A 14,502-nucleotide genomic window follows, 5' to 3' on the forward strand; every position below is an offset into this window, starting at 1 on the left:
GAACCATCCTGTATTTAACACGCAGCAATTTCCAGCTGAGATTAAGCGTGTTCTTTTAATTTCCATTGCTTAATTGTGAGCCAGGCCCTGGCTGCCCCAGTCACCTCCTGGTTGGACAGAGAGAACCCACAGCATTCCAAGCATTGGGCCCAGAAAGATTCAGCATCCCCTGAGCATCCCTGCAGGCCTGGGCTCACCTGGGTTGCTCATATCCATTCTCACCACTCAGTAAAGTAACTCTTTTCTGGATATCTTTTGACGTGGTCCCTTGCTTCAGGGACAGCAGATGTTCAGTGGCAAATGGAACTGTTGTGGGCACCATGTGAAGCAGTATCGTAAATCAATTTCCAGCCAAAGCAGCTGTTTGTACATGCTTACCCCTTCCTACGAGTCCCACACTGTGGAGCTGTGATAGTTCGTCGGTGCTTCCCATCAACTTAGGTTGGAAAGTTTAGCAAACCCTTTCAGTGAGAATAATTAATAATTCTGCACACACTGAGTAAGGGCAGAGAAATAAACATTCCAGACGTCTGCCATTTCTGCAGTGGAGAAAAATTCTTCGTTGGCCATCTAACACCAGTCATGAAGAGTCATGGAAATAAAAATACTCTGCAGTTCTGTAAAATGGTGACCGATGCACCTTCAGCTGCTGCTGCAAGAGGATGATGAACGCTTCCCTTACAGGATGGTGGCAACAGTCATATTCTGGCTCAGAGCCGAGTATTTTAAATGAGTAGAGGAATCTACTGCTCGAAATAAAACTACAGATGAAGGACTGAGGAGAGTGGTGACCTTTTTGAGTCTGTTTTTCTGCGAAACTTTGTGAAGTTTATTGGAGGCAACTTCCTGCATTCACGGAAAGCTACATTTCTTTGTTAATACCCCAATAAGTCTGCAGTACAATGTCAGAGCCAGAACTGCTTTTAACCATTTCCTTTCAGATAAATGCAATCATCTGCTCAAATGCACTTATCATAAATCAGATGAAGTCTTTTGTCATCTCTTCAAGGGCTTTTCCCCCGCTGCAGTAGGAACAGTCACGTAACCAACTGCTGATAGCAGAACATGTGGACTTGGAATAGGTTGGCTATGTCACTCCAAGTCCTAGCTCCATAGCACTAACTTTAATTGCCAGATATTTTCCACCTGCTCCTCTAAAATTTTGTATGAATATACAGGAGATTTCCACTGTGAAGTAGCTTTCGACACCATATGGGAGACTAAGTTATTCCCATTTTAAAGTTGAGTTTGTGAGACCAAGAAAAACAGCTCGTTGACACTTGAAAATTGACTAGAAGAGCTTTTTTGGATGCTCCTAAGCTAGAATAAGAAAATGTATTAAATCAAGTTAAAATAAGTCAACACTTATTCCAGAATACGTGCTATTATATTTTGCATTAAATACATCAGTTATAATGGATGTGCTTTTAGATATAGGTGAGGAGTCTTCAGGCTCTCAGAGGCAAAGGTTACACCTGCACTGACTTCACTGGGTCAAGCAGTTGAGAAAGGGACTGAAAGGCTGCAACCTTGAGCCTCAACAGAGCTTCCACGGTCCCTATAGCAGAAACCTGAGCCTGGAGTGGACGAAGATGCTCTCTCTGTTGTGAGCAGGCAGAAGGAAGAGCTGCTTGTCTCAAGACAAGACAGCAGCCTTTCAGTATCTAAAGGGGAGCTATAAGGAAGAAGGGGACAGACACTTCAGCAGGGTCTGCTGTGATAGGGCAACAGGAAATGGTTTCAAACTGAAAGGGAGATTTAGACTGGATGTAAGGAAAAGGATTTTTGTAATAAAGGTGGTGAGGCTCTGGCACAGGTTGACCAAAGAGGTGGTAGATGCCGCCTCCCTGGAGACTCAAGGACAGGCTGAATGGGGCTCTGAGCACCTGACGGAGCTGTAGGTGTCCCTGTTCATTGCAGGGGAGTTGGACCAGATGGTCTTTAGGGGTCTCTTCAAACTTCAATGATTCTAAAATCCTTTGAGCGTCACACCATAGGGTGGTTGCCCCAGCTCAACAAATGGAACAGGAAAACTTCGGCAGAGGAATGGTGAGAATGGAGGTATCCCTTATCTCACCTCTTTGTAGCTCTGTGCTCCTGGGATCTTATCACGCTGGACCTTCACTCCTCAACCTGGCACTTCAATCTCTCAGTTCAAGAATTTGAGCAGGATAACTCTCTTTCCCTTGAAAAGAAAATGAAAGATGCTGTCATTCAGTATTTGATTGGCTAAAGCATTTTTGCCAAATTTGAGATCTAATTGCAACCTCTGAATGAAGATCAGATGCATCTTTTCTGCGCATTGAAAGAGTGAAATTATCACTCAAGAATAATTCATCCAGAAGAAAAGGTAACTTTTACCACGCAGCCATCATCACTCAGTGAGACTTGAAGTTCTCTGAAGATAACAACTTGAACATAAGCACTCATCATCCACGCAAATTATGATGAAGTTCACAGAACTCTGAGAAGCTCGAAGCTGCCTGACAAAATGAGCAAGACTTGGGTGCACAAATCCCTAACATACTCTTGTACACCCCAGCTACAGAGCATACATACAGAGCTCTGGGTACCCAAGGCACACTTACATCTCATAGTCAAATCTCAGACTGTTTTTCATCTTCCTTCCTATTTAAACTTGCCCTCTTTTTCAAGCACACAAGGGGATGCAAACAGGCAGGTGAAACCATCTTGCATTTGTGTTTCTTTGGCCTATCTCCCTGCCCAGTGGGACCAGCAAAGTATCAGCATTCAGACCTAGCTCAGTTCTCTATGGTTTAGAGCTACATGTGCCGCTGGTTCTTATGGACATTTTGGGAAGCTGGGAGTTGGGGAGATATCACCTATATGTTAAGGGGCAGGAGATAGTGGTTTATGAGAATGTATAGAGCTGTTTGCTGGGTGTAAAGATGGTCAGAGGATATATAGATTCATAGAATCATAGGATGGATTTAGGTTGAAAGTGTTCTTAAAGCTCATCCAGTTCCAACCCCCCTGCTATGGGCTGCTTGCCCCCACCAGATAAGGCTGCCAAGGGTCTCATCCAGCCTGGTCCTGAGCATCTCCAGGGATGGGGCACATGCACAGCTTTTCTGGGCAGCATGAGCATGATGGGAATGCTATGGACAAAGCAGTGGAGGTGGTGCTGGGTCTGGCTTGAGGAACTCTACTGGCTTTTATGACATGGTTTTGGGAGTAGAGGTTTCTCTGAGAACTGACCAAGAGATGCCCCATGGCAGATAAGAGCCAGTTCCAAGCTGCATGCCTCAGTTTCCCCATAATTGTCAGACACAGACTGTCCCCTCACTACAATTAGAAAAGCTGAGAGAGAAATGAGCCAGCAACAAACAGAAGAAAATCACAGAATTATAATGGCTGGAAAAGACTGCTAAGATCATCTAGTCCAATCATCCAAATGGAGTGGAGGACACCAGGAGAAGCAGCAGACAGCAGAGGGGACCAATGGACAGCCCCCAACCCATTGAGTGCACTGAACACCAGCACACAACCACAGGCACCAGGCATTCACAGACAGGGTCCAAAGGAGCAACAGATGGTGAGCTCAGCTGCTGCTCTTTACTTAAGGACACACTGCACATGCTGGCATGGGAGGGAACACCGATTTTCTGCCTCAAAGAGTATTCGTGAGAAAATACAGGTGTGTTTTTCATGCCCAGAGAGAAGAAGAATTATAGTCTTAGAATTCCTCAGTTAGGCCAACCATTTATTCAGGTGGGGGAAGAAAAAAAAGAAAGAAAAAAAAAAGAATCCTGCCTGACTGGCTGCCACCTGCAATCAGAGGCAGGTTCCTGGCCTAGGAGCAGTCCTCTCCAGAAGGGCTACATCTGAAGGAGGTAAAAGGAAGCTCTTTGTTTTGGGAAAAACTAATTTTTTTTAAGACAAATCACATGGATCTTCAGAACAGCTGCACAATGGGTTGGGCAGTGTAATGTTAGGGGTTTCCATGGTATAACCAGAACAGCCTTGTTTCTGTGTTATCTGCACATGTATCAAAAGTAATTTCCCTCCCAAAGAGGCTGCAAGAGCGTTACAACAGCATTTGGAAGCCTGAAAGTAAAACAGGGCTTCAGTTTGTCTTTTCATCTCCACGTAGCAAAACTTCAATTTACCAGGAAAATATTGCATCACCAGAATTTCACTTCCCTTTTTGCTTCTTCGGTAACATCTCTAGAAGCAGGAAAACACTAGACAGCAAACAGCAAGGAGGATTATAGACATGAAAGAGAGCAAAGTCCCAGGCAGTAAATGGGCTTTTGTTGGTTTGTACTTTCCTTCTGTGATGAATAAAAAAGGAAGAGATGGAAATAACCCTTACGTCAAACGTTTTAAAAGTCCAGGCCCTTGAAACTGTTGCAAGATTCAGCCCCTGTAGAACAAAGCATCAGTTCAAACCAACCACAGGCTAATCTGCTACAATCTGCAAACTTCTTTGTCTAGTTATTGTGGTGAGCACCAAATATAATAGCAAGACAGCATCGGCAAGAACCCATTTCAGTTATCCTGAGCCTTGCCCATTGCAGCTTGAAGACAAACCCTCCTCCAGAGGTTGACAGGTGGTTCCAGCCCTCATGCCTTGCAGAAACTGTGCTTCCTGTGGTGTGATGGGAAACAGAACTGAATGGACCACAGCATCCTTTGTGGGGCACAAGGGAGATCACACACTGGCAGGAGTCACTTCTTCCTCCTGCAGTCCATTTCAGCCCTGTGTTTCTGTGGTTCTAAGTATTGGAACGAGGTAACTGTGTGAGGAGGGATGATGGCACAGTTACTTTTGTCTTTCTAACATTTTGGTTGAACTAATGCTGGAATGATCTTATTCATGTCAAAAGCTTCATTAAATCAAGCCAATTCTTGTTAGTGCTGCAAAGAAAAGCATCACACCCATTTTTGAGATGCAATAAATGGGGTAATTCCTTTCTTTCCCTTGCATGAGAGCAGGCTTTTCTCTCATTCCCTGCTTTCTCCATTGCCTTTCATGAAATGCAGCCACACCATGGCCTCTTCTCACCCAGCAGTGCCATCGCTCACATGGGTGAATTAGCTAACCCCACCACATCTGCTGCAAGCAACCCTCAGCTATGAATCACCTATTATTTGGTGCATTTTACAAAATCTGTCTGTTTTCTTCCTCTCCTCAATTCAATTTTTCATGCCCTTGTGTCTATATGAGGGTGAAAAAACAAACACCACCACCATTGCTGCTTTGCAATCCAACATGGCTGCAAAACCCCAACAGACAACCCAAGAGTTGTCGCATGGGAAGGGCATGTGCTTCTACACAGGTGAGTGTCCTGATCAGAGGAGGAAATCCAGCTGTCCGCTCACCTGCAAAGTCCAGGCTCAGCTTGGCAGGGTCTGGAGAAGCTGCTGCCTTCAGAGGAGGTTCCATCTCACTCCATACTTTGGGAATCGGTATGTGGGCACCGCTGGATGGATTACAGCTGCAGTACAGGTGGATCTCTGTCACCCTTAAGGCAATCCTATAGGTGATGCATCTGTAAAAATCATAAACCATCCAAAGCCTTTCAACAATGACATGAGGTTTAGAACCTTTGGAGTTCTTCACCAAAACTATTTAAACCAGGTCTCTGTAGCTCTCCTTGTCACCAGCCCTGATACCAACCCGGTGGTGCCCAGGACAACATCAGTGGTCCAACCCAGCTCTCAGTCCAAGTCACACGTGTGGCTTATGATAGAGATGGTGACATGAGAGAGGTGTGATGCCTCGTGTCACACCTCAGTGCGCTTCTGGGCCAGAGGAAGAATGACCATTCTATTGCCATTGGACAATTTCAGCCTCAGAAGCCCTTACGCAGCTACGAAGTCCCCATTCACTTAATGTAATTAAAAAAACAACCAAAAAAAAGACAAAACCATTTCCAAGTTTAACCAAATTCCCGACATTTCAGCCCAAGTCCTAGCAGGCTGCCTGATGAGGAGGCCCACACACCGTCATAGGAATCACACGTGTCCCACTTCCTTTGCTCTTCTCTGCTCACAAGATCTTTATCAGGAGAGATCACTTACGCTGTGCTGTTTCCTCTTCTTGTCACAATCTCCTGCACAACAGGGATTTCTCAGAATTTTAATGCTTAATAATATATTTGACCTTTTCATTAGCCCTCCTTTTGGTTAGCTGCCACAATAGCTTCTTCTCTTTGGGTGGCACACATTGCAAGCCTGGTACAAACATGCAATTCACACGAGAAAACGCTGTAAAAACCAGGTTGAGGCACTCCACTGTTAGGTTTCAAAGAATTCAGGAGACATTATGATGTGAAAAGTGATACCACCTTTTTTCAGAATAGAAATGGCACCAAGTGTGTCAGAGATGACTAAGTTTCGAAGAAAATAAACACGTATTTCTCACTTATTGGTAGATGTTCAGGAGTTAAATAAAATAACGCTGTTTGGCATTGCTGGGGGCTGAGCTCTGATGGGTGCTGAGGCACAAGGAGCAGCATCACAAACGTTACCTGGTGCCAGGACACCACCACCTCTCACTTCACCCCTTTTGACAGCTCCTGAAAAATCTGCTCTAACAGCTTCTTTGCTTGCATCTCTCCTGCCTATTTTCATTCACTGCTATAATGCCCTTATCCAGGATAATCTGAATTTCTCTGACAGCAGTATTTCATGCATCAGTGTATTAAAATGCTTTCCTACAGCCTGCCTTTGGTTCTCTTTTGAAATAGATTTTAAGCTAGACTAAATTGAGATACGTTTATTGATTCTGTTAGCATTGATTTATACTGATTCAGGTTCTTATTTGGGAGCAAATAAGGCAAATCATTTTTATTTGGACTACTGCAGCTTCTCATATTAAACCCATTCCACTTGAGAGCGATTTCCTGGCTCTCCTTCCCTCACTTCTGCATGGAGTGCCAGTCCTTGCTCCATTATTTTGATAAAGACAGCAGTGATGGTGACAACTATCTGATGACAATAGTCCAAATTAAACTTGTCTTACAGAAGACCCCTTCTGAGCCACACTTTGCCATCTCTGGTCACTTTCCACCATCCATATTTTTCCTACAATTCCTGAACAAGCAGAATATCTGAGAAAAGTGCTGCTTTTGGTGAGAGTTTTGGTTCAAATTGACTTACATGTGCTGCTCGGCTTGAGGTCATGCATGAGACGACTCCTGCAAAGCCTCTGGGCAGTGCCAAGATGCTCCACACACCACAGCGTAAAACTGCTTCGAGCTTTTTGTGTTGCAGTTCCCCAAACTCCATCTTTGTGGCCATTATTTCAGCACATTCTACTTCCTTGTGCGTGCATACAGACTCCCAGGCCTTCTATACACTTCACTGTACTTAAAAACAAATAAACAGGTGTAGACATGCATTGCATAAGGGAAAAAGTTTAAATGAACTATCACATACGGGATATACTAACTGGTTTAGGGCACAGTTGTTGGGTTTGTTTTTCCCCTCTCCATCCTCCCCCCAAAGGAAGCGCCAGGTGAGTAGAAGAACTCTGGGTAGAGCAATTAGGCATGAATTAATCTCCAAGTGACAATGAATAGCGAGAACACGGGAGGTGACAAGCAAAAAGATTTGTGACACATGACTGCAACTCAATATGCCAGCACAGTGAAATCATGGCTCTGCAGTGGCTAAACAAAGCAGGTATCGTTCTCCCTCCTCATCCATGAATGAATACATGGAAGAACATCTAAGATGACATGGTGAAATTCTCCCTGGGAAACAGCGGGTGTGATGGTGACACTTGCTATGATTACTGAAGGAAGGAAGGTAAACGCAAGAATGTGAAAGGCTTGGTGCAATGCAGAGATGCCCATTAACCCATCTGCTTGCTTCTTTCACCATTTCCCAAAAGCAAAACCGGTGACAGCCCTCACAACTGGATGCGCCCCTGATTACATCCATTGTATTGCAGCCAGCCTACCAGCCCCATAAGTCGGTTTCAAGAGGAAAGACAAAGCCCCTGTGTCAGTCCCACTTCACAACTGCATCCTCAACAGTTTGATTTTCCAGGGCTGCCTCCCAGCAATCCACCCTGGATGCTCTGGAGCCCACAGTTCAACCGTCTCACTCACAACTGCTGTCGTGCCTCACTTTGCCAGACCATCCAGTGGCAATGCATTACCAAGGACAACTGTATCATGTTGGTGCCTTTATTTGCACACAGATTCAGAGAGAAGGGTGTTTTCTTGGTAGTCCCCAGCACATTTTGTGGAACTCAGAATACTACATAAAAACAGTGAAATAGGAAGCTGATTTCTGCTTAACTGCACGTTCTGTATCTCTCCAAGAAACTATCAGAATTAACACCAGCCAGCTCCAGCTGATAAAAAAAACATTTTGATAGCTGATCATTCCCTAGGAAATGGCCTACATGTACCAGCTTAATTCCAAAAAGATTAACAAATGCCTGTATTGGCTGTACCTGACAGCGGGCTGAGTTCAAAATGAAAACCCACAGACAAGTATTTCACTGTCTTGATTACCTATATTCAGCTCTTATCTTTTTTTGAAGCTCAGTAGGCAAGCAGTAGTAGATTGCTATGCTTGCTAAAATATTGATTTCATAGAACTTGTTTTGGATAGGGAAAGAGATAATGCAGTTATGATTTTTTTTGTTTTGTTTTGTTTGGTTTGGGTTTTTTTTTGCTATTATTATTATTATTATTTAACAGGCAAAGAAAGCAAGGTGGCAAGTGCCAAAGGTTCAGAAAGTTATTTTGTCAGGAGATTCTAAACAAAAATTCTTGAAATCCAACAGTAAATCAAACCCAGCCATATCAGTAATAAGTTCTTAGAGCCCTGTCCATAGACAATTTATCAGCTGATTAAGAATAGAGATTTCTCTGCTAATTACGTAAGCGTGGAGAGCTTGAAGAGTTTTCCACATGAAAAGAAAGGGAATATTAATCATGAATCATCCCCACCCCTTGTCCTTACAGCTCTGCTCAACACAAGATGTTAAGTGGGTCAGGAGAAGGGTTATGGCTGATGCTGCAAGACCAGAGATAAGCCATCAGGCAGTTAGAAGGGAAAGCATTTTATCTACAAGAACAGGCCTGACTTTTGTTCCATCTAGATAAGAACTAGAGCTTCTCTGCATAGGAAAACAGCCCAAAATAGCTGTTGTGGATTACCTCTGCCTACATAACTCTCCAGGCAGATATGCAGTGCTCTGCTCTGGGAACTTCTTGATCCAGCAGGGAAAGGGATGTGCCAAATGGAGCGAGGCTCTGAGCAACAAACGGGAGGATGCCCATTGAGAGCTATACATTCACCCTGTTTAGCTCAGTTTGAAATAACTTTTTCTCAAAAAAGAAACCTGAGATAAGGGATTATGGCTCTCTGTAAGAAAAATGGGGCAAGCGACTGCAGACAGGATTGCCCCAGAGGTCTTCCCCATCTCATTCAGCCCAGCTTAGACCTGCACAGGCCCGATTGAAGTAGCAGTCGAAGTTTTCCTGCTTGCAGCACAAGTGTCAAAGAAGTCCCAGTGCTGCAGCAACACATGGGGTGCAATGAGGTACATGGGCAGCACTGCCTTCCCCTCAGATTGGCAGGAGAGGAGAGTCAGAGGTCACAAACCGATCAGCAATTTCACATGAAGGTGAATGAGCTGGCTAGTGATGTTATCTTCAAAGCCATTCCTTCTTGAAGAGCTCGAGTTCTCTTTTATAACTGATTCTACACTAAGAGAGTCCTCCACCTTTCATCTGCTACATAAAGTCGTCTCTCACAAAGCATCCTGCACAGGGTGCATTAACACACTGCAGCTTATACACTTCCTTCCCAGCAGATACGACCAGCACAGAAATGGTGTTTTATCCACACTGTTATCGTCTACTCCCTCTCTGGAGAAAATAAAACCAATGCTCACATATTACATGGATTTCATACCTGAGAACTTTCACTGGGAACTGCAAACAGGGCATTGTCCAGCTGCAGCAGCAGGGTCCCATTTAGATCTGGTTTTGACCCAGGTCATTGAATATCTTAGCAAGAGATCTAACCAAAAATGGAGAAATAGAGGCGGTAATGTTCACAGACAAGACGGATCTGTGAGAACATGATAACGATGAGGATAAGCCCGTTATCCAAACCCATCTGGATCTGCTGGGTAGCAGGACACATTTGACAGCCACGCGCCTCAGCACATCGTGGTGTCACATCAGACATCACAGAACCAGCAATGTCACATTCACGGGGATGAAGGTTGCCTTCTGAACAGCAGATATTTAGACAGAGCTTAGAGGCAAACTGCACACGGGGTAAAAGCACAGCATGCATTTGAAAACACTGATCTGCAAGTGTTGAAAAGCCATTTGTGGGAACACAAGGATGTATATTCCCATAGTTATACACTTCTGTGCATATCCATCTATAAGTATAAAAAGGCTCAAGAAGCAGCAAGATGCATGTTGGTGGGACAATCACTGGTGCAATGCCTCCAAGCCTGGTATCTATGCCTCAACAAATACAGCAGTCAGAACAGCAGTGCAGAACCATCTTTGCACTTCTGAACATGAGAAGAAGCCTGGTTTCTTTTTATATGGGGATTATAAGAACTTTGGTGCTAGCTGGGACCTGTTCTTTACTCTTTACTACACCACGTAGCTCTAAAGGACTTCTAAGAATGAACATAAGGCAAATAATCAATCAGCCCACATCGATTTAAGCCTTCCTCTGTTCTAGCGCCCGCTGACAACTTGTTGTTTCTTCAGTGGAATAAAGGGAAAGAAGTTGAACAAAAAGACAGCGTCTGACTGAAGAAATCCAGAGAGCTCCCACGAAAAAGCATGTTACGTGCCTCCTCAAGGCAAAAAAGCAGCAGTGTGTATGGCAGGCACCTGACTTAAGCACTCACAGCTTGGAGAACACAGCCATTGCCCAAATTCTGCATGTTTGGGTATGCAGCACTTGGACCTGGGTGTCATGAAGAGCACGACACCAGCCAGAACCTCAGCACCCATCCAGCAGTAAGTGACACCTGCAGTGACTGCACTCCTGAAATCTACACCTGGAATTATCTGTAAATGAGGCGTGGACTGAACTGACCGCTACAAATCAAACTGCTACCACAGGTTGATGTGATCTCAGGACGGCCCGTGTTTGTGGCTATCAAAGCTGTCCCCAGAACAGGACCTGTATGTATAAGAGCACGTGCACCTACGAGATCCACCTGCAGACACGCACAGCAAGGTGAAGTTTCTGCAGCACTCGGATCGCGGCAGAAGAGCCCTTCCACAGCACAAATGAGCTTAGCTGCAGAACAAGCAGATTGCAGCAGCTGGGAATCTGCTGCTGTACACCATGCACAGAGGGCAGGGTGCACAGCTTTGGAGAGCCAAAGCCTTGGAGGTACTGCTGGGAGAAGGCTGCGAAGCTGTGCTTTGGACACGTTCGCCCTGACTATCATAGACCTGAAGGAGCCTGATAGCTTCACTGCAGCCCAACTACAGCCACGGAGCTCTCTTTTCCTTCAATTATTCCTGTTTCTTCACTGTCATGAATCACATCCAAAGGCCAATCTTTAAACCATTTCTCCCCCCCCACTTTCTGATTTCATATAGTCGGTTATCAGGAGACAGCCACTGGCAGGCTACCACAGGAGGTGGATCTGAAGAGGGAGGCCAGTCACATTTTGCAATGAACTGATAAAAACAAATCAACCACAGAAAAAAATTCCTCAGCTCATTTCAAAGAACAAGCAAAAAAAAAAAAAAAAAGGCTTCAAGCTAGATCTCTTCTTGTTTTTTTCTTTCCCCCTCCCTCTTCCATCACATAGATTTCAGGGGCTGCTTTGAGTGCTTTATTTTAGCGAGGAATAAAAGTCACTGCTCCTGATAGATGGCACTGCTCTCTGCCCTGAAGACAGATCGATATTACAGATCACAAATAAAATAGTCAGAAGGATTGAAAACAGGATTTACAACTGAGTAGCTACCACACCTACATGAAAATAATAATTTACATTCCTTACCACACCCTACAAACTACACACGGGCAGCCTGAAACAGGAAAAGTCACCAAAATAATGGGAAAGAGCAGCAAATTGCGTCCTGACATTATTTGAACTGATATGAAAACAGCTGAGGGGAGGGAAGTATTTCCTCTTGAAACCAAACAAAATAACCCAGAAGCCTTCAGGGGGTTTAGAGTTTCAGCCTTTCTTCCTGAGACGAGAATCCCCAAATCCACCCGTGTCTATGAAAAGCAGCCGCTTTCCATAAAGAACACCTTCACTGAGAAGGAGTTTTATGCTAAAAATCAGCTTTGATAGGGCAGCTTTGTCCCAACTCAGGTGCTGGGGGTGGCAGGAGCATCTGGCGGGCACAGAAGGGGGATTGGGGTGTGCAGAGGCAGGCGATGGGGTTCAGGCCCTGCTCCTGCCTTGGGGGAAAACTTCCCCTATCCCGGGGCTGCAGAAACAGATCAGAAGGGAGAGAGGTTCACGATTCGTGTAGGAGTCTTGAATAATCTGTTCCTATTTTAATGTGAACACGGGTGGTAACATGGAATTACAGCGCGTGGAGGCGGGCTGGCGCGCATGGATTAATGAAAAATAATGAGATAATATGGAGCGTTTGTACAGCCTCATTAGGAGGGCTGGATTTCTCTACCAACAGAAATCTCTGGGAAATGTTGTATTCTGATACTTCATCCATAATCTCTATGACAGGAACGAAGAGGATGCAAGCTATTTCATGAGCATATTCATTTGAAAAGAGCTTTCATTCTTAGCCTTAATTTTTAAGCAACCCAAGTACTCACATGCTAATCCCTTCACCTCGTATTTCATCGTATCCGGGGGTAGCATGGCTCCTGAGGTGCTCTGCTGTGAGAGAAGAATAAACACTGATAATTGCATGCTGGAAATTATGACGTGCTTATGTGATGCATCAGAAGAGACAGAAACGAGCACTGAAGGGCAGGAGGGTAAAGCCGAGTTTACTGAGGACTAACTGCATTAGGATTGACTAAAAAGAAAGAAAAAAATATCAAGCCCATTCAAAGTGCAACCCGAGCAAAATTTATTTTTAGCCCCTCAATTACTGTGAGTTTCATAATGCGATTTCAAGGGCCTTCCATTCCCGCACACGAACACACTATTGTGCTCGATGCTCTGCAGTGTCTTCGTGGGCAGTGATTCATTGTAGGGCTGGGATTTAGCATTCAAGTGCAGAGATGGAGAAAGCCGACTTTGATTCACCGCTTTCTAAAAACACAAATTCGCCCTCGGATGAAGCTTTAGTAATTTCTTGGAAGTACCACATGAAACTGGAAATCTTAGAGCCAGGGAGGTGGATGCCAGGAACCAGCACGTGATATCTGTAACGGGGAAAACCATTTCGATTTTGGTAGAGCCGCAGAAGGCACTTGTCAGAACGTGCTGCTCCCAGCTCCCTGCAGTTGTCACCACCTTTTGGTGACCAGTTCCAATGTGCTGGGCAGGTAGGTTCAGAAATATGTGGCTTACCTGGTTATTAGACTGATCCTTGAAGGGCGGTGCTGCAGTTCAGAAGGCCCACTGCAATTACATCATTAGATCCAGTAGAGAAGTCACAGAGAGAACTGTCAAGTATTTTGAAACCAGTTGCCTCCCCTACCCCAAATGAAGGCGTGATGACAGCAGAGTATGCAGACATCGGTTCATAATCAGGAAAGTGCTATTTTTCAATAGAGCAATGGCTTTTTCCAGCAAAAATGCTGCAGGGAAAGGATTAGACGTGATTTCCTACTGCTTAAATAGAGCCAAAATGGTGAGGGTTGACCTTGAAGGGTGCTCTTGAGAAATAGGCAATGGCAAACTCTCACGTGACTTGCACCCACCTGTACACACGAACAAGCGAGAACGCTGGACCTCAGTGACTGCCAGCAGATCTCTAAGACTTCATTCTTCCCTAGTAACACAAGGTCACGCACAGACTCTTACAAGTGCAGACAAACGACTCATTAGCCCTAATGATTACAGCTCATTCAGCTTCTGCCTAAGGTTCCTCTCCTTATCTTCTCCAAACCTTACCCAAAGCATGTGCAGTCAAGGAAAAGATCTCCACCATATGTGTAAGGGGTCAACCCATCTTTTCAGCCTTACAATGGCACAACCAAATTTCCTATGCATCGAGTATTGGGACTGTCAAATTACCTGACTCTTGGGTCCTTTTGAAGCAAAACCAAAGAGCTGGCAATCCTGAGTGAAGGAAAACAAGGCCATTCTTCCGAGACAACATACATCAAGCAAACTTAAAAGATTAAGTTCTATTCAGATGGTACCTGAAGCATTTTCCTTTCTCACGTCAATGATGAACACTTTTATCACCAGGGAGAGGCTGGTTAATCTGTAACCAAGAATTTACAATTCTTAAAACAAATAACCGAACTTTTATTCAGGAGAGGTGGGTTTTTTGCCTTGCTTGTTTGTTTTTTATATCATGAATGCCACCAGATTGACAGCCGTGTTACAAAAGTAAGAGTGAGTTGAGCAATGTGAAC

Source organism: Lagopus muta, chromosome 8 (genome assembly GCF_023343835.1).
Source record: "Lagopus muta isolate bLagMut1 chromosome 8, bLagMut1 primary, whole genome shotgun sequence".
In the NCBI taxonomy this organism is placed as follows: domain Eukaryota; kingdom Metazoa; phylum Chordata; class Aves; order Galliformes; family Phasianidae; genus Lagopus; species Lagopus muta.